This window comes from Bacillus rossius, chromosome 18, assembly GCF_032445375.1.
Source record: "Bacillus rossius redtenbacheri isolate Brsri chromosome 18, Brsri_v3, whole genome shotgun sequence".
In the NCBI taxonomy this organism is placed as follows: domain Eukaryota; kingdom Metazoa; phylum Arthropoda; class Insecta; order Phasmatodea; family Bacillidae; genus Bacillus; species Bacillus rossius.
Window position 1 is genome coordinate 7,868,012 of NC_086345.1, and position 21,431 is coordinate 7,889,442.

General features: G+C 45.4%; 1 protein-coding gene across 3 annotated transcripts in view; it reads left to right on the forward strand.

Moving 5' to 3' along the window:
• The window catches only part of LOC134541304 (uncharacterized), a 475,001-nt gene that overhangs the window by 224,877 nt on the left and 228,693 nt on the right, over positions 1-21,431 (forward strand). The window lies entirely within an intron of this gene.

Consider the following 21,431-nt stretch of genomic DNA (forward strand, 5'->3'; position numbering starts at 1 on the left):
TAAAATGCATTTAGAAAAATTATTGTTGTCGATATAGACTACAAGAAATTTTTTGTACACACAACTAAATAATATGGTAGCCTTTTATTAATGGCATCAAAATCTTGCTTGCATTCTAAATAATTTAGTTAATATTACAAACTATATATCTTATCAAAACAACATATTTGGTGTGGTCTACTTTCACAAAAAATATTTTGTGTCGGCCACAAAACTTTATATTTGCCATATTGGTGCCCTTCAAATAGGATTTTTAGAACAGCTGCTCGCTGTTAGTGTTATGACCTACCTGTCGGGTTTTCTCGTCTACAGCCGTAGTAGAAAGTTACCGATGATTTTTGATCCGATTTAACTTGCTACTCGCCTGCAAATCCACTCGTTGCCAGCAAACTCGCTCATTGTAATCGCTTGCTTTGATCGAGCGAGTGAAGTTTGTTAGGTCTCCCATGTAATGGTAACATATTTTCTTGTCATTACTAGTAATTAAGATATTTTACTGTAAATGTATGATGATGGGATGGTTATATTGCATTTGTTGCAAAACAAATTTTCGATAAACGATAATTTATAACTGTAAAATGTCAAAGTGAACATAAATATAAAAACTGATTTTTACCGTTGTAAGAATCTTAAGTAAACATCTTTTGTGAAATTTCGAGATGAAACTTGAAATACAAGATAGTTACTTGAATTTACGGGAGAAGCCCTCAAAGGCAACTAAAATAAAATGAAACAAAAATAACTGGACTTGTTTATGCATTGCTCACTAGTCAACGCGGAGTTTTGATTGGTCGTCTTGGAAAACAATTGCATGACGAAATTTGTAGAAGAAAAAAAAATCGTTTCATTCAGTTTTAAATAAACGATAAACTACGCAACGCAACGCAAGAAACAATAACTAAACCCCACTGTGTACTCGTGAGCGAGTAGAAGAGTTCAGCCCGGGCTCTGACTCGACACTCGCCGGGCGAGTGAACTCGCAGCGAGCCAGTTCGTCCATCACGTGACCTCAGGCCAATCAGGAAGCTTCGATGGGCGGTTCAAACACAACATCCAAAATGTTTATCATAAAAAGTTTTGAAGTTGTTTGTTTAGCTGCTTCCATAACAATTGTTTTTAACTTGCGTTTTAACACTTTTAAAGTTTGGTATTTGAAACAAAAATTGACGCACAAATGCCATTACTAATGTATGGTTGCCTAGAAAATATATAAATACATATTATAGCGAGAGAAAAAAAAAAGAGTTTAATGATTTAAAGTGCTGAGCTGACATTATAGTCTAACTGATGTATCTTTGCAAGAGAGTATTTGTCAAATGGGCTTCCCAGTCTGTGAACACTGCGACACATGCTGAGCTCATGCAGACAGGCGTGACAGCGACTCACTTTCAAACTGTGAATGATAACGTGACCGGGGGTGCAACTGTTCATTATAATTAGAGCAAATTAATCTTGACGATAGACAAAAATCAGTATGTCCACGAAAGAAGATCACAGTTATAAAACTTAACAGTATCAACTGTAAGCGTGTTAGTGTCGGCTCAAGGTCACAAAGAGTAACTCTTAACAGTTTTAGATAAGCTCATGCGCGAATACTGTTTTATTGTCTTCTCGCTTGCAGCGCCACCTACGCAAAATGGCGATCAGTGGAGAGTGAAGCTGTAAACTCTTCTTGGCAACAAGATGGCGCCCGTTCCCCTTTGGCATCTTATTTGCACGAGAGTTGTTGAACTTGGAAGTCCATGACAGTTGGATTGTTTGTAATGGTCGAGACGACATAGCTCTTTTATACTAGCCCGCGATTTTGTTTTCCTTTGAGGCTTTGTAAAAGATCGTGTCTACGTTCCGCCGCTACCTAATTTGCCGGAGTTGACACAGAATTGCTTCCGTTACTTAGGACGTGTTAACCAAAGTGTCAGAAAAATTGGACTTGTGTAGGATGAGTGCCCTTTAAATAAAGTGCACAAATTTTAATTTGTTACAAAAACACTAGTTAAGTGTACCTTTAATTTGATGTACGATTTTTTGTTTACAGTCTTAAGTTAAACTGTTATATTGTACCATTCAAACTGGATTTTATTTTATGGAGAACTTGTATTATTTCATGGTCGATGCCAGAAAATTAGTATTTTTGCGTATCAAGGAAAAAATATATGGTACATGGGCCCTGAAATATGGTACTTGTACCAAGACGTCGGTACCGTCTCCACGCAGTGGGTCGAGGATTGGACAGGATTGAATGGTACAGGGCCCCTGGAAGATGGTACGTGTACCAAGAAGTTGGTACCGGCTCCACGCAGCGGACCGCGGACAGGACAGAAATGAATGGCGACCGTTACTCGGACCTCGCCCCACTTTTTTTTTCTTTTTTAAAAAAATATAACGATACGGTCTCGGTAGCCGGGAAACCAACTTTTCACTGACCACGAGTCCGACACACGTAAAATCAGCGTCCGTGCTTCTTTGACTTTTTGTGCTGTTGTAAAATTAAATCGTACGTTAAGTGTGTTACATAAATCTAGGGAAAATTCAATTTTTTTAAATTTATTCTCGGGAGGGCAGTTTTTTTACGTCTGGGTTATTTTAACTGAAATAAAAGTTTGGTTGAGTTAGGTCGATTACATTTTAAATACTCTTTTAAGTCGTGAAAACGTGTGAAATGTCGCAAAACGCATGGTGTGCAATCTTTGGCATGTTAATAATTTAGTTAAAATTTATAATTAGATTCCTTGCTGATTTGTTAATATATTTGTGTTAACACTCATTTCATGACTATATTTATCATTCTTTCCTAGCGAGTTTCTTCCAAGGGATTAGACTAACTTCGGCATTTAGCCTATTATACAAATAGTGTTTATTTTGCTAATTAGTCGCCAAAGAGAATGACTTTATCTCAGGGACACATCCTCCACACGCTAAGTACTCATTGGCCAAGTAGTTTTGTAGGGAAGCCTAAGATGTACATCAAGTTCTTTCCCTGCCCGAACACGCCCTAATATTCACCTTCGGCCAACCTCGGGTTTATTTATATATATTTACATTTCTCTGTTTATTTTAATGTAGCTATACTAACCTAACTAACCGTCCATAGTGTTTTAAAGTGTTTTAATGTAGCTAACCTAACCGACCACTTTTAATATTTGAATTCATTTTTCCTGCGCAAAAATAAAACAAATCCCGAGGTTGGCCGAAGGTGAATATTCGGGCGTGTTCGGGCAGGGACAGAACTTGATGAACATCTTAGGCTTCCCAGTTTTGTATTCCTGGCGGCTGCCGCTGCCTCAGTGAGCGTCGACCCTCTGAGCTCGGCACTGGCTCGGGGTCAGTGAACTCTGGGCATCTGGCTCCAGCAGGAGCAGGTCAGTGGTTGGCTCCCATTAGAGCCGCGCTGTGAATGGAGCCTGTTGTGCCTCCACTGATTCCCAGGCCTCGCTCGTCCCCGTGTCTCCAGCGCCCTTCGTTGGCTGCGGGCATTAGCGGGCATTTCGTTCCCAGGCGAATAAAACCAATCTGAGTTACGTGCATGTTTTTATTGAAGTGAAAACTTCTTTACCCACGTTGAGCGATTTTTGGTAGGGGCAAAACTTATGGGTCCGCGTCACCGACATGCTAGTGACGTGTTGCGCCAGACTGGCGAATCACAGCAGCCGGTGTACATGTACACGCATACATACACTAATACATTGTATACACTCGACTGTATCTTTGAATATATATACTGTATAGAAGTCGCGAGTGGATAGGATTTACTCTACGTCTTTCAGAAGCGTATGATGAGCAGCTTGGGAACTTCACCGCTGCAGTGCGCTGCCGTAACGCCCTGTATCGTCTTAGTTGTTATTTACACGTTAGAGCGCAGCGCTGTCGCCCGCTGTCATTCCCCGCACCCCTCATCCATCATTCACTGCAGCTCAACGTCGTTCAACAGGAGGGGGAAGGGGTGTTTGAAGATTTCGACACTTGTCCGCTAGGGACCACCACAAGTCGATGCCCTAGAGATGGTGGCGATTGCGGCGGTGAATTAACCAACTACCTCAAAACCGTATTAGAAATTTTAACCTGGGCTGGCGACTTCTATACAGTATATATATTCAAAGACTGTATCATGTGCGTGTTGGACTCTTTTTTGGATGGGTAAAATCTTGTGAGTTCGCGTCTCCGTCATGCTGTAGTTAGCAGTAAGTGAAGTTGATTTGACCACATGAATACATGACCTAGGTCTGACATCACTGGTAAGTCATAGCTAGGTAATGAATTTTTACGTAATTTTTACATACCACTGACATCTGTTGTGACTAAAAAAATTATGTAAGGATAAATTATATCATGCTGACATCCTACTGATATAATGCCAAAATCATTTTCGTACGTACAGTTGACGTAGAAATGATGTCATATTACACATTTAAAAACAAAGTTTTAAGTTTTCACTTCTGTTGACTGGCTATTTTTTTTATTAGTTGGGTTTTGGTCGTGCAGCAACATAGCGAGTGTACAGCAATGCTGTATGTGAAGCTCCTAAAGTACTGTCTGCTTCTCTCTGTGTGAGAGAGAGTTCACAAGTTTTTATTTAGCGTTATAACTTATTTAATAACTCGTGAACTACGACGTAGAAAAAAAAATGTACTGGTATCCTTGTTGAATTTCTCAATTGTTAAAAACTCTTCAAAACTCCTTTTATTTATACATAAAGGCACGAACTGGCTCTTTATCGCTAATAACTTGGCGGTTATGGAAAATAAATTAATCAGGGCTCTCTGGACAAGTTCTTAACGAAACAGTTAAGTCATTTTAGTTTTTATTTGGTGTTAAGTGTTCTCACTTCAGCGTTTGTAAAAAAAAACCTACGATAACTAACTAATTTGACATACAATATCAAAACATTTTCCCTCCCTTTTTTCCTCCTTGAAACCGAACTGATATTATGACGAAATAACTTGCTTTGTAACAAGGAAACTCAAAAACTATTGGATCCATTAAAAAAATATATATTACTTATATAAAGCTGCTACTACACTATCCCAGATAGACATAAATATTTTTAAATTGTGTTCCCGTAAGATGTAGCAATATTTGTAATACGTGAAGAAAAACGAATAGATTACTTCCTTGTCTTACGTCAATTAAACCGTTTCAGATGTAAGAAAATAAACATATTTTTAATTTGAAGGGCAGATAACAAAAAAAAAATAATTAGTTGGTAACTTAACATTGACTTAAATATTTTTATAGTATTTATAAAAAAAATAAAGCTGTATTAAAAATCTTTGGCCACGCGTACCACAGCAAGTAATGTTTGAAAATTATCTCGACAGTAATGTCTGCTAGCGAGTCTGCCAAATTCCCCACGAGCAGGTATTTGTGTGACGTGCCCACGTAGAGGGAAACTGGTTTCCAAACAGTCGAGCGTTGCCTTGTTGGAGCCGCCAGTCGCTGAACGGTACGTTGTTATCTGGCCACAGCCATGCAGCGGTGAGGGCAGCGGCCTAGTGTCGCGTGACCTATCAGGAGGGGGAGGGGGCGGGGCCAGACTGTCTCCCGACCAACAACCTGCTTCCGGCGCGTGTTTCCGCTGCTCGCCGCGCGCTCTCCCGCACCAGCCAATCACAAGTAACTTCACCGTGAAGAAAAAAAAATTGGTTGTCTGTAAAGTCGGTATACGGACGATAGTTTAAACGTGACGTCATAACAAATCATTGATGAAATGATTGCATACTTCCATGAATAAAATGGAATAATTTTTATTGAATTGTCACTATTTTGTATGGATACAAAAAAGGAGTGAAATGAAATCTACAATTTAATTGATAAATTTACTTTTATTTGCACTCATTAATTCAAATATGTTTATTACTTTAACGAACAGATTATTTTAACTATAACTTTTATACATGTTTGCTATTTAACTTCTTCCAATCTGTGTTATTCTGTTAAGGATAGGACGATGATAGGAAAAGTAGGAAACGAATGAGAGTGTTTCCAGTTTAATGTGCCTCGAAAAAGTCAAGTCGATGGTTGTTCCAATCGAGTGGAAGAGAGATAGATGCGGAGCAAGCGTACAATGAGCGTAACGGGACAATGAGTCATCCTTTTTCGGGCGTGCAGCCGGCGTTCATCGATTTATTAGACGTTGTCACGTCAAAAAGCTCTGTAATGTTTAAAAACGAACTGGAAGATACTGCCACACTATCCTTCAGGGGCGCATATTGGGAGGGGAACATGAATAACACCGGCCGTAAAAGTCGGAGCAAATCTGTCCCGTGGCAAAGGTAACAATCATCCACCGCCGTTTTATTGTGTGGACGCACATGGAATGGATTTTAACGAACATTGACGAAGCTTTATTTTGGCTGCTGGCACGGCGGTGATTTCAGAATGGATATGCTATTCTCGGTAATGCCCCGCAGGATGGTTTCTAACCATTCAAAAGGCAGAATGGAACATCTAAGGCTCCAAGGTCATCTAACATGCCGGTGGATGCTTGGAGAGTACACAGATGAAAGTAGTGCCCCTAGACTACCCTCACGGGTCCCGTGGCAAGCAAATGGTTGATGCTGTCGCCACGTGGTCACTTCCTCGCCTCTCTGGAGTTTTACTTACGATTACAAACCACCGATACTTAAAAGCTGCTGTAAAACAAAACAGTATGAAATTTAAATAAATTTTTTGCTAAAAAAAATAAGCCTTTATTTAATACAAGAAATTAATTGTTATAAAATAAAGTCTTGTTAAAGCATTAATCTAACTTATAATTACAAACACTTAAAAACACACATGAGTATCACTTGTGTGATGTGGTTGTGCTGCTTCACAAAAATTAAGCATTTTTAATAAATGTTTGTATTGTATATGGTCTGAAACTTAGTAATCTTTTGGGAACCTAATTTTCATGCTTGATTAAATAATAAACTTTTAAGTCCTTGAAAATGCAGGACATGTTTGGTCGCGCTGTGTCGATCCGATGACAGTGGTAAACCCGCCGCTCCGTCAGTTTAGCCCGTGTCCAGTGGCAGTGTGGCAGAACAGGCAGTGTGGCAGAACCGCGATCCAAGCTGTTAAAAGAACGAGATCACGCCGGGGCTCTAATGGTGCAAGCGGCCATTAGCGGCGCGGTGCCAAGGAATTTGCGATTAGGACCTCCCTCCGCGCCATCTTGCATCCACGGCTGTGTTGCCAAGGAGACTACACACGCACATTGACAGACATTGCCACAGGCTACCCGCACACGGGGAGAACATGGGAAACTGGGCTAAGTCAGGAGCTGAAGAACTGTAAGGGATTGGTTGTTCATTATTGACAGTGATGGTCCGAGGTTCTGACAACACCAGAGTAAAATTCGGTCGGAAGGGGGTGGGAAAGTAGGGGTAGTAAGGTAGGGGAATGTTCATCATCGTATTGGGCAGGGTTCTGGATCCCTGGATCTTCGCACTTATCGCCTTAGTCTGGGGAGTCATAAGTTGTACTCGGCTATGACCCCCACGCCTGTCTGGTTCCTTAAACAGGCCATGTATTGTCTTTGAAACGGAACTTCACGGTCGCTGGAAGCTCCTGCTCTTTCTGGCTTCGAACCAGCGACCCCTCAGCGTACGCTACCCGAGAGCAGTGCATCCTCACTGTCGGGTATGCAACAGACTGTACTTGTTACACGTGACAACTCTACCACGAGAGTGTATGTCTTGGCCGCGTCTCTGCCACTATCACGTCTCTACTCTCATGGCACTGCCTGTGCGCCAGTCCTAGTGAGCTCTTGTCTCCACACGAGCTGACTACCTGCTGGACAGCACACGCCTCTGAACGGACGGTGCCAACACTCACTGCGCGCCCAGACTGCCTCGCAGTAAAACACTATATTCATTCCCTTTTCAGGAAGTTTCCCTAAAACACGTAAAACGGGGAAATAGACAAGGTTTTAGTTTCATGGTATGTAATGTCCCAGTGTCTTAAATCTGAATTCTTTTTTTTAAAAAAATCGGGAATTATTGTGCTGTTAAGTATGTATCGCTAGAATTAATTAATAAAGTAGTGATAAAAACCACTCAGTATTAATTTGAAGAACAAAAAAATATAAATAGCATTTCGCCTGATCACATTCTATGTATCGTTTACAATATTTATCAAACAAATATAAGTATTCCTTTTCTTTATCAGCCTGAGAGTTAATTATGTAGTGTTGATGGAAATATCAACTGTGCAGGCTGTATATTACGTAGTAAAACTTCTTGAAGTTTTTTATACGAGTTATGTAGATTTATTTACATATATTTTGATATATAACGCGTGTTGTAACCTTGTCAGGTGACAGACAGGAAAACATGTTAGGCGAGACAGGAAAACTCAAGGTCATTGGCTGAATTGAGTGAGGGAAACTGGTACCCATATTTGGAGACATAAAGTGACATTTAAGCAAGTAGGCACAGAACGTGTATGTGCCTGCCATTTTACCAATTTTAAATAGAATCATAAAAAAACTATGTTTACGAAGTTAAATTCCGTAAGAATTATCCTAGGACAAACAATAGCATTAAAATACAATAACCAACCTGGGTGAGGAGTGAGACAAAAATAGCTTGCACTACGAACCGAACTACACCTGCGTAACTAAGTTTAAATTTAAATTTGAACTCTTTACTGTCGGAATAAATACTCATGAGAACTGAGACCAAAAACACTATTACACATTTTTCGATGCGCACAGTGCAACTGGTAACATGTGTTCATCAAAGTTCGCTGCAGTTTATTCTAGTTAGGCTTAGTCCAAACAGACATCTCAGCTTTTCTTGTACCAAACCGTAATTTTTTGAGGAAATGTTCACTTCTTAAGCCTGGGTCTCACGCGCGGAGCTGTCATGTTTTCCCACAGCTCTCTTGAATTAGTTGTTGGTTCACACTTTTTTTTCCCAGAATATATTTTGTAAACGTTATTTTCGTGTTTCAAAACTTCGCGCCAGTCGTCACAATTATGGACACACAAGTGAAAGTTTACACGTTAGTAATAACAAGAAAATTATAAAACCAGCATGGCTGTTAGACCTAGACCTAATACACAAAATGTTGCTCCACCCCCCCTCCCCAATATAATTTTTTTTTCTCAAGTATGTAGTAGTGGTACAACAAAAATAAATTTTTTTAACGTTCTCAGCAAGTTGAAGATATTTGGATGAAGCAAATGTCCATGTGTAGTTGCGCTGAGCTCGTGGCTGGAATATCCGCGGCCAGAGCGCGCAAGGACGCATGGACCACTGAGCTCTTGCGAGTGGTTGTTAAGATTCCTCACGTGATGTGCTCCGCTGAGCTCGGCAATTTGCTGCCGTGACTTGGGGAACTTCACGGGAAATTAACCAAGAACAATTGTAATGTAGCACGAAGAGATTTAACGTCCCCTTGCCCAGCTTTCTTCCTCTGGACTGGTATTTGTAGCTCATTAAACTTAATTTATCATGTCATGTTCAACATTACAGTTCTGGCATTCGTTGTAAAGTAATCCTATTAAGTCAATATCACATTTTTTAAAAGTATTGTAAAGAATATACATTGTTTTATGTTGAATATTTGACCGATGGTTAATATTTAAATATTTTATGAGATATAAGTAGTACACACTACATTAAAATGTGGTAAAAAAATATTACGTATTTCGTCGGGTAGTCATAAAGTCAGATCTAATATTTGGTAGCTAATTCAAGATGTTGTTTGAGATTAGATCGGGATTTTTTTTAAGCAATCGGTAATTGTTATTTGTGTTTATTATTTTCGGAAGACATAATTTTGGAAGAATGGGGGATAAAGAGTGGTAGCCCGCCTTGTGAAGCAGGGTGCTAGACAGTAGGCACAGTGCCGTCTTCCAGAGATGTCGGATTAAGACCTCTGTATTTGACAGGCAGGTTTTAGAGCGACTATCCCCCTGTGCAGTTTGAAACCGCGCAACACTCAGCAATTAGTACGAGATAAGTCACGGAGGAATCTTGCTAAAACTCAGCGGTTGCAACACTCCAGGAGACAGCGTGGAAGGAGGCGCAGTTACTGGCCGCTGAGAGGGACCAGGTCTCCCTCGTGAGGTTGCTTCGTGAACTGCAAGGCGAGTCTGCAGTAGGCGCAGTTAGGCTACTTCCGCATGGACGTCAGTGCAGTTAGTGACTCCACACTTAAAACGGAATGAACCCGGCATGAGAGAGACCATTTTTGCCAATGAGCGGATGGCGGCATGAGTCAGTGTCTGCCCATAGGAGGCTGAATGCAGAGTTAGTGTTTCTTCTAACTGGCAGCCTGGCCCCCACAAGGGTGGGGCTGGGTGGGCCCGGGCCCAGCCTCGTCAGTGTGTAAAATAAATAACAATACTCGCTGTGGTTATTTTAAAGTAAAATACTTTTATAAATAAAGCTTTGTTTGGACTTATAAAATAGTAACCATAATTATATCCTGTATTTTCAGGTTAGATATTCTGAAAAGAGTATAGGTAAGAAATAACCATGCAATTATAATGTAGCACGTGACTAAAATAAGGGGGGGGGGGGGGGACGTCTCCGATCCTGGATCCATGTCTGGCAGGAGCTACAAGAACTTGGAATTTTGCTGCTATTCAGTGAAAACAAATCTCTAAATACACGCGTTCCTGAAACACATCCATCTATATGCAATGTTCTGAGTAAAGATGTCTAAGGGGTTTGCCAAGCGATCTTTTTTTTTCTCTTTCTCTCCCAATACTGCTCTTTTTTTTTATCCATATCACTTTACTCTTAACTTTAACTCACAATAAATGAGGGTAGCTTTACATAGTTCAATAAACTCTATCAGAAACACTTTAGAGCACTGACGCATGTCAGCCATGTTCACTATCTCTCTCTCCCTCGGACGGAAACTGCCGTCTAAAGGACGATCCATGCGAATCAACTTATCTGCGTGACGTGTCGTAATGTCTGCGCAGTTACATGAGGTTTGAGCCATTTCCCTCGGTCTTTAGGTCCCCTTGTTCTGTCTGCGCAGGTAGATCGTTGTGCTTGTGCTACTGCCGCGTGCACATAGCACATGCGGTGACGAGCGCTGACGAGCGCTGACGAGCGCTGACTTCGCCAACCGGCGCCTGCCGGCCGCTGTGCTCAGCCAACAAGTCTGCTTCTTCGCCAAACATAACACAATTCAAACAAACATCTATTTTACGTTACTGTTGTTGGCGGGAGTTCTACTGTAACTAACACTTGACGGTCGTCAGGCCACCGTGTTCGTCTGCGCTGTGATATTTATTTTCCGAATAATTCTTTCCACACAATTCTCTGCGCTGTCAATGCATTTTAACTTTTGACGTTAGGCTGATTTTGGCGTGGTTTTTGTGTTTGCGTGTTCATCTCTTTGTCCGTTCTTCAGGTTAATCCATGTCAAACCGAGTGAACTAGCAATGGCGAATGCACACACAAAAAAATTTCAATTCATGTATTTAAACTCGTATTTGCTCGCATTGCGATTTTGTAAGGTTTGAATGTCCATTTTAAAGTTTGTATTTTTAAAACCAGCACATGATCCAACAGGAAATACACGACTACATCATCAATTTTTCTTATTTATATAGTTTAATAATAACCGACACTAATGTTAAAAGTTGAACCTCTGCGTATGGACTGAGTTCTCTTAGAAAACAATAACCTTCCATATTTTATTATACATTTAATTCGAGGATACATTTGAAATTTCATTTTACACGGTTTAAAAAATACATCATATTTGTTTCTTTATTCGCTACCAAACATTTCACCGCCTTGTCCAGCTCGCAAGAATGTTACCATGCTACAATCCTATGTTGGGACGAGCTGGGGTAAATGAGTAGTAGGACGAGAATTACTCTCGGGTGTGGAACACTGAGGCCTTCTATGACGTCAGCAGGTCACGTGGACCAATCAGCACGCTCCGTCCTTGGCCACTGGCTCGCACGTTGCAATTATATACGGGACTTTCCGCTTCCACGCTGGCTTACTGTTCATTACACAAGTTTCAAAATACATATAACGCAGAGTACAAGTCACCAGACGAAGGGCGTTGAAGCGCCAGAGGGCGGTACTTGCTGTGTTATGTAATGATGCGAAACAAGACAGGGCGATGCCGACAGGGCACCCGTTAATTTGAGGAAAATATCATTAATGAATTAACAATGACACTACAGCCGTAGGTACTTATATTTCGAAGTACATATTTCTTGTGGAAATTATTTGGAAACTTCTATAAACTCATGGAACATTCGAGAACTACGCCGCCACCTAGGACCCGGAGAGTCCAAGAGACTGCAAACACATGCGCGGACAACACTATTGTTACGATTTATAATGTGGGGAGAACTGGGTTCGTAAGGAACAGTCCATTTAAATTTTATTGATTACTAATATTTACATTCATAACATATTATTGTACTTAAAAAATGTTTATCCTTAAGTCACTCAATGTCTATCGAGTTCCGCTGTTCGCACTCCCCACAGGATGTAGGCTCAACAGTGGTTCGCCCCTTACCTCGCACTTGTCCACACACACAGGCTCGCGCCACTCAGTCGCACTCTCTCGATCCCGTCACTCCGCGTCGCGCCACTCACAAGGGAATATCTCACCCTCTTCGCCGATGTCGCACTTCCCTTCACTCGTGGAACTCTCTGAACTCTCGGAACTCCCGCGGAAGCCGACGTCGTTGCTTGAATACTGGTGGGTTTTCTTTCCAGAACCGACGAGATTGGCTGTGACGAGTCGCGTCATCCCGGGCCGACCCGACGCCCGAAAAGTGCAGAAAGGTCGCACCCATTCACGCCACTCCGCGCGGCGGCCCGCTGAATTCCGAAGGCCGCTCAGCGATAGATAACAGCGCCGAGGAAGGACTATGCCCGGGAGCGTTGGGGGGGGAGGAGGAAGTAGTGAGGACCCTTGTAATCCGGCCAGGCGCTCGTGGCATGTCTTACATCAGTGTACGGCATGTGAATAGGAGCGTGACGTCAGTGGTAGTGCAGGGCCGCCAGCCAGCTCCGAACCTGCGCGCGTGTCGCGGTCCTGTCTGCGTTCGTAACATTATATACTTCGAGGGCCTAATATTTACTTTTTGTTATTCGCTCAGGTAAAACTAGCTAATTAAAATAAAATTCCCGCCGAAAAGTAGCAGATAGACTACGTGGTGGGAGCCTACTCCTCCCGCCATGTTTGGTGGGAAATTACAGCAACACAGCAGTTCGCAGGTTCTCATGCGTGGCCTTGGGAGGAATAGTGATTGTCTGCGGCCTTGGTGAGAGCGACGCGCCTCGACCTTTTAACCGCGTCGAGATGGAAACCTCCGCGGAACTACTTTTTGATCTTGTTGGCATTGTTATTGCCGCGGTGTGATAGCATCTCGTGCTGCGTGTTGTGCCCGTGCTTGCACTGCACGTACGCCGTTTCTTGAACAAACCATATAACAGTTTGATTTTGTGCAAATTGTGCAACTAGACTGAAACCTGTCCTACATTTTAAAGAGAAATGTATATTTAACGAAAGTTTCATATACTTACAATTTCTTATAAAGTTGAAACAGTTTGCCATAAATAGTTTATAATTGAGTGTAAAAATTATACTTCATATAGATTACAATTTTATACTGTTATTCAATTTATTGAGTGAATCAGAGATACCAGTTCTGGTGACCACACAACATGTGCGTCCAGGCTGCTCTAGTGCACCGCAAGACTGACAGGTCGCCGTGTATGAGTGGTGGCTGAGGCACTAGCTACTGGTGCTGTATAGTGCCGACCAGTAGTCTGCGGGCAGCTGGGGGCGGGGAGGTCGTGTCGGCACTGCCTTGTTCCACGTGGCTCTGCCCACTGTGTGTCGAGCAAAGTGCTTCTACCAGCCACGTGCTAGGTCGCCGTGTAGGAGTGGTGGCTGAGGCACTTGCTACTGGTGCTGTATAGTGCCGACCAGTAGTCTGCGGGCAGCGGGGGCGGGGAGGTCGTGTCGGCACTGCCTTGTTCCACGTGGCTCTGCCCACTGTGTGTCGAGCAAGTGACTCCCTTCAGCCACGTGCGGGGTCGCCGTGTAGGAGTGGTGGCTGAGGCACTAGCTACTGGTGCTGTATAGTGCCGACCAGTAGTCTGCGGGCAGCTGGGGGCGGGGAGGTCGTGTCGGCACTGCCTTGTTCCACGTGGCTCTGCCCACTGTGTGTCGAGCAAAGTGCTTCTACCAGCCACGTGCTAGGTCGCCGTGTAGGAGTGGTGGCTGAGGCACTTGCTACTGGTGCTGTATAGTGCAGACCAGTAGTCTGCGGGCAGCGGGGGCGGGGAGGTCGTGTCGGCACTGCCTTGTTCCACGTGGCTCTGCCCACTGTGTGTCGAGCAAGTGACTCCCTTCAGCCACGTGCGGGGTCGCCGTGTAGGAGTGGTGGCTGAGGCACTAGCTACTGGTGCTGTATAGTGCCGACCAGTAGTCTGCGGGCAGCTGGGGGCGGGGAGGTCGTGTCGGCACTGCCTTGTTCCACGTGGCTCTGCCCACTGTGTGTCGAGCAAAGTGCTTCTACCAGCCACGTGCTAGGTCGCCGTGTAGGAGTGCTGGCTGAGGCACTAGCTACTGGTGCTGTATAGTGCCGACCAGAAGTCTGCGGGCAGCTCGGGGCGGGGAGGACGGGTAGGCACTGCCTGGTTCCACGTGGCTCTACCCACTGTGTGTCGAGCAAGTGGCTCCCTTCAGCCACGTGCGGGGTCGCCGTGTAGGAGTGGTGGCTGAGGCACTAGCTACTGGTGCTGTATAGTGCCGACCAGAAGTCTGCGGGCAGCTCGGGGCGGGGAGGTCGGGTCGGCACTGCCTTGTTCCACGTGGCTCTGCCCACTGTGTGTCGAGCAAGTGGCTCCCTTCAGCCACGTGCGGGGTCGCCGTGTAGGAGTGGTGGCTGAGGCACTTGCTACTGGTACTGTATAGTGCCGACCAGTAGTCTGCGGGCAGCTCGGGGCGGGGAGGACGGGTAGGCACTGCCTGGTCCCACGTGGCTCTACCCACTGTGTGTCGAGCAAGTGGCTCCCTTCAGCCACGTGCGGGGTCGCCGTGTAGGAGTGGTGGCTGAGGCACTTGCTACTGGTACTGTATAGTGCCGACCAGTAGTCTGCGGGCAGCTCGGGGCGGGGAGGACGGGTAGGCACTGCCTGGTTCCACGTGGCTCTACCCACTGTGTGTCGAGCAAGTGGCTCCCTTCAGCCACGTGCGGGGTCGCCGTGTAGGAGTGCTGGCTGAGGCACTTGCTACTGGTGCTGTATAGTGCCGACCAGAAGTCTGCGGGGAGGTCGGGTCGGCACTGCCTGGTTCCACGTGGCTCCGCCCACTGTGTGTCGAGCAAGTGGCTCCCTTCAGCCATGTGCGGGGTCGCCGTGTAGGAGTGCTGGCTGAGGCACTTGCTACTGGTGCTGTATAGTGCCGACCAGAAGTCTGCGGGCAGCTCGGGGCGGGGAGGACGGGTCGGCACTGCCTGGTCCCACGTGGCTCTACCCACTGTGTGTCGAGCAAGTGGCTTCCTTCAGCCACGTGCGGGGTCGCCGTGTAGGAGTGGTGGCTGAGGCACTTGCTACTGGTGCTGTATAGTGCCGACCATAAGTCTGCGGGCAGCCCGGGGCGGGGAGGTCGGGTCGGCACTGCCTGGTCCCACGTGGCCCTGCCCACTGTGTGTCGAGCAAGTGGCTCCCTTCAGCCACGTGCGGGGTCGCCGTGTAGGAGTGCTGGCTGAGGCACTAGCTACTGGTACTGTATAGTGCCGACCAGTAGTCTGCGGGCAGCTCGGGGCGGGGAGGTCGGGTCGGCACTGCCTGGTCCCACGTGGCCCTGCCCACTGTGTGTCGAGCAAGTGGCTCCCTTCAGCCACGTGTGGGGTCGCCGTGTAGGAGTGGTGGCTGAGGCACTAGCTACTGGTGCTGTATAGTGCCGACCAGTAGTCTGCGGGCAGCTCGGGGCGGGGAGGTCGGGTCGGCACTGCCTGGTCCCACGTGGCCCTGCCCACTGTGTGTCGAGCAAGTGGCTCCCTTCAGCCACGTGTGGGGTCGCCGTGTAGGAGTGGTGGCTGAGGCACTAGCTACTGGTGCTGTATAGTGCCGACCAGTAGTCTGCGGGCAGCCCGGGGCTGGGAGGTCGGGTAGGCACTGCCTGGATCCACGTGGCATGAGCCACGGAGTGCGGCTCGCGAGACTCCGGGCCCGCACCACTCGGCTGTGGAACTCCGTGGCTGCGGCGAGGGCATAAAGTGCCTGGTGTTGAGTGTCGCCGCCGCACTCTCTCCACAGCGCGCCGCCCATAAGTAGACGGTTACTGTCTGTGGCTGCTGGAATACTGTTTCGTGCGCATCTGCATCGCTTGCGATTACATTCTCTTAACCTCGCACCTTCTCGGTAAACTATCGAGGGGTATGAAACCATCGTTCCGATTTGTCCAGATTAAATTTTTATTTATATATATTCAGGAATGTATAAATAGCACGTAGGGGCTATAATTGCAAGGGACTATATTCATACGTGAATGCTCAATGTGTTCACGTCAGTTAGCCGATCTAACGGGTGGGGAGCTTCACTCCCCCGCCGAGTTAGGTACACGTAACTTTTATTGCATTACACAACCAACCAGATCACACAGGCCCGTGTGCCAAACCTATCCCACAAGACACGCACGCCCGCCGTCGATTCAAACGATACTTCACCAGTGTGGGGTGCACCAGATTTACTATGCACTTGGCGAGTTATAGAAACTTCGGTTTCTGGCCTCGCCCACGCTTACTGCCCCGTATGGCAGTATGATGGATCGGCGGCTAAATGTGTGTGAGAAGTTTGAAATCGGTTGATTCCCCGGCAGTGCAGTTGGTTCATCGTTCTGCTGAAGCTGTTGGGCCCGGGGCACGTGCGCTGTGGGGACTGTGAGAGGGGGAGAGGGGGTGGGGGGCGTCACGACAGCGCGCATGCGCGTGACGGCTGCTCGTGACGCCAGCGCCCGCAGGAAGCATTACACCATGTCCGTGCCCGCGCAGTTGGCGCTCCCGTTGGGAGCTGTTCGGGTGTGTTCGGGTGGGTTCGGATGTTTGTCGACCTTGACGCGGGAAGCGTGCAGTCCACTACGTGTAGGAATTTACAGGAGACAGAGGATGGTTGCATCCCGCATGAATGTGCCCAGGGTTTTCCCTGTGTCTATGCAGGTTTTTACCTGGGCCCAACCTATCTCTAGTTATAGTCTAGATTTAAGAGTGAGGGGAGTTAGTCATGGCGCCAATCGTTGCCATGGCTGGCCAATCCCCTCCTAGCACATGCATGCGACCCTCTCCTTGCATGGTTAATCCCAGCATGACTAGGCGTATAGGCTTCGGCCTGAGACGCACCTAGGTCCCTCCCTAACACGGACCCCTCCAAAATACACTTAGTTTTAGCTTTGAATATATATACTGTATAGAAGTCGCCAGCCCAGGTTAAAATTTCTAATACGGTTTTGAGGTAGTTGGTTAATTCACCGCCGCAATCGCCACCATCTCTAGGACATCGACTTGTGGTGTCCCTAGCGGAACTCTTTAAACACCCCTTCCCCCTCCCGTCGGTTTGATACACAATGTTGATTTAAATTTCGGGTAAGGCAGTGAATGATAGAAGAGTGGTGCGGGGGAATGACAGCGGGCGACAGTTCTGACTAACCCTCTTGGATATCAGTGCAACATGTGTCGTAGCCAGTCTTCTAGAGTTTACATAGTGCATAAACTGGCAATCGAGGCGTGTCTGTGAAGCTTCATTCGCCTTTTGACATCTTATATTGAGGAAGATCGCTGGATACAAATTATCCAGGAATCTCCGCAAACTAACCGTTCTTCGTAAATTTGCGAGTACATACTAAGTTTGTTTTCAAAATCTTGTTAAGAATTCTGCAAAAAAAAAAAAAAACTACTGTTTATTTCTTCTACAAATGTGTTTACTGTAAAAAAACAGATCTGGGTAAGTCGGAATACCGCCTCGTTTCTACGAATATTCAGCAATGTGAACTTGCGAAGAACTCTTAGATTACTGGAGGTGCATTCTACGGTGGCAAGTCCGTGAATGTATCGCATATTTCCGAGACTGTAGAAAGTGCCTGTGCACCTGCGTATTTGCTGTCGCAAGCAGGGAACATTACTCCAGAGTTGGGAAACACGGGTTAGACTCTCAGCTGCGGTGTTGCAGCAGCAATGGAGTCGAGGGAGGAGAACCACTGCGCTGGTCCCCGATTGGGCGGGAGGTGTCGGGAGGTCATCCCAGTGTGGACTCTCGCTATGGAGACCCTGGTTCGAGTGCCGGTGCCTGCCCTCCCGTGGATTCCTGTCCCTGCAATCAGTGGCGTAGCCAGGATTTGTGTATGGGGGGTGTTAAGAAGCATGGCCCCCCCCCCCCCCCCGTATTAAAGCGGAGGGGCCCGGGGGTCCTCCCCCGGGAAAATTAGGATTTTAAGGTGTAAAATAGTTCTATTTTAGCAGTTTTCGGTTCTTAAATTTAAATATTGTAATGGTAAAAATTTTATTAATTTTAATATGAAATTTGTTTGAGTGATGAATAAGAAATTAATTAAATATTTGGTGCTGGGGGGGGGGGGTTTAACCCCTACCCCCCCCCCGCCCCACCGGCTACGCCCCTGCCTGCAAGGCTAGCACGTTCCTGACATCTGTGCGATGTCTTGCCGTCTTCCATCCCCGCCTGCCTGGTCGGGCTGTCCCTGTGTCCCTGTGCTTCTAGCGCCATGTCGCCGCTGGACTGGCGCGCGGTCTTCTCGTCCTGTATTCCTTCACTCAGTGTCTAGTAACCACTATTCGATCGCTTGTAGCAGGCTCCAAGGGTTCCCTAGCCCGATGCGGAGTCGACGTGATGAGCGACGACACAGCTCCGGTGCTAGCCTGGACAGCTAGGCCTCCACCGGACCACGGGTTCACTGGGTCCCAGTGTGATGTGGGCGCCAGCAGTGCTGATAGTACACAGCCAACTGTCTGGTCAGCTGAGTGCGGTACAGGGGCTGAGGCGGTGACTATGCTGGGTTGTCCTAGTCTGGTCTTGCTGAGGCTCCAACACCTTCCTGATCAAACAAATGAGGGAGTGATCCCTAGCAGTTCTGTTTTAAATAATAAGCTCTGGAATTCATCCAAAAACGAACTGGAATGTCACTCCCGCCCTACCCTGATAGGGTGCATATGTGGGAGGGGAACTTAGAATGCCGGCCGTAGGTCGGAATAATGTCTAGTAACCACACAAAATTTTTAAGAAAAACTGTCACTTACAGAGTAAAATAATGGTTTATGTCTGTTAGTGTAAAAAAAAAATTGTGAATGCAAATGCTTCACTATTTTACTATAGAAATTTGTATCCCAAACCCGGTAAAATAACGGCAGAGGAATAACGATCAAATATGTGTATCGCAAGCCCCCATTTACCGGGAGTGTCATACGTAAACATTATTCAGGAAACGCGCGAATTAGCAATTTTCACACTTCTTAAAATAGTTTTGAAAAAATTAGTTGTCTGTAAAGTTGGTTTACCGACGATAGTTTAACGTGACAACGTCATAACAAAACATTGATGAAATGATTGCATACTTTTATGAATAAAATTGAATAATTTTTATTGAATTATCACTATTTTGTATGGATACAAAGGAGGAGTGAAATGAAATCTACAATTTAATTGATAAATTTACTTTTATTTGCACTCATTAATTCAAATATGTTTATTACTTTAACGAAGAGATTATTTTAACTATAACTTTTATTGATGTTTGCTATTTAACTTCTTCCAATCTGTGTTATTCTGTTAAGGATAGGACGATGATAGGAAAAGTAGGAAACGAATGGGAGTGTTTCAAGTTTAATGTGCCTGAAAAAAATCAAATCGATGGTTGTTCCAATCGAGTGGAAGAGAGATAGATGCGGTGCAAGCGTACAATGAGCGTAACGGGACAATGTGCGTAACGGGACACTTTTTCGTGCGTGCAGCCGGCGTTTGTGGATTTATTAGACGTTGTCTCGTCAAAGAAATACAGTAACAACTACGCACCCGACCTCAACTATTCGTGAGCAGAGAGCACTCTGATGTCTGGGGCAGTTTTATAATTGCGTAGATTATTCCGGAGCTCTGCACACCTGTTGTCCAGGCGGGTGAGATGTTGGAAGAAGCAGCCAGCGAGTTACGCTGTGAGATGTAGAGGCTTCACCTCTGCCCGCCCGGCGGGAGCGAGTTTATCATCGCGAAGTGTGCGTGCGATTGATTCCTCAGTGGATCGTTCAGTTCTAATGCATGAACAATGCATTCGCCCTTGAGACTTGAGTCTCACGTTATGTTGATTAGGTAACTCAAGAGTCTTGTCGTTATTAGTATCCATGCGCTATTTCTATAAATTATCACGGCAGAGCGCTTGCGTATTGTGTTTCGTCTAAACGGTTTTTTAACAGATATTTAGGTGCTAATAATAATCTAATAGCGTTAAAAATGCTCAAGTGTTTGCGCCTTGTTATGACTCGCGTCACCTTTTTTGCAGCTCGAAATTTTTTTTTAAATAAATACGGGTTGAAAACATAAGTGACCAAATTATAAATGCAAGAGATCTTTCAGTATAAATGTAAAGAAAAAATAACTTAATTATGAGCAACTAACCTAAGTACCTGGCCTTGCCCGGGCTGCACATCACAATACAAGGAACATCAACGACCAAGTTTCAAGTCTGTAGGACATTAACTTTAAAATAAAAATTTCCCCTTCTTCAAGACCTATTGATCGCATCAAGGCGACGCCACTCTTCAGCTTAGTTTTGTGGGAAGGCAGGTAACCTCTTGGCAAGACGCAACGGACGCACCAAACGATAGCGGGTTACAAATTCAAGGCAACGACATCTCTTGAAGAAGTTCTAAACTGAACTGTTATTACCGACATTTGTTCTCTAGCAGCCGTGAGATTCACCGAGTGGATGGGTTCTGCCAAGGAGAAGGATAGGAAGTTGTCAGAGCTTAGTATATGACCGTGTGGCGGACATAGAGAAATCACACAAACTCACTGTTTGTGTGTCTGTGACCTAACTCCTATGATGTTTTTATTATAAAACTTAATTTACCCTGTTTTCATTCCCTTGGGGGGTATAATTTCATAGTTATATGTAGTCTATGTTACTGTCCGGCCCATGAACTATTTGCGTGAAGTGAGGACACACGCACTGGCGTATTTACGATATTAGTACGAGCAATGACAAGGAAATGTAACAACTACCTGGGTGTGAGACCTGCCTGGGCGTGAGACCTGCCTAGGCGGTGGCCAGTTGCTGGTCTGAGACTTCCTCCAGGTCAGTACTCACGTGTTCCATTTGGTCAAATTTACGTAGTGCATTCTTGAAAATATTCCGCCAATAAAACGCTACGGAAGTTTTAGCCGTAGCGGCAGAAAAGGCATAGCGTGTCACCAGCCTCAAGCCTAGGTTTGATAATATTA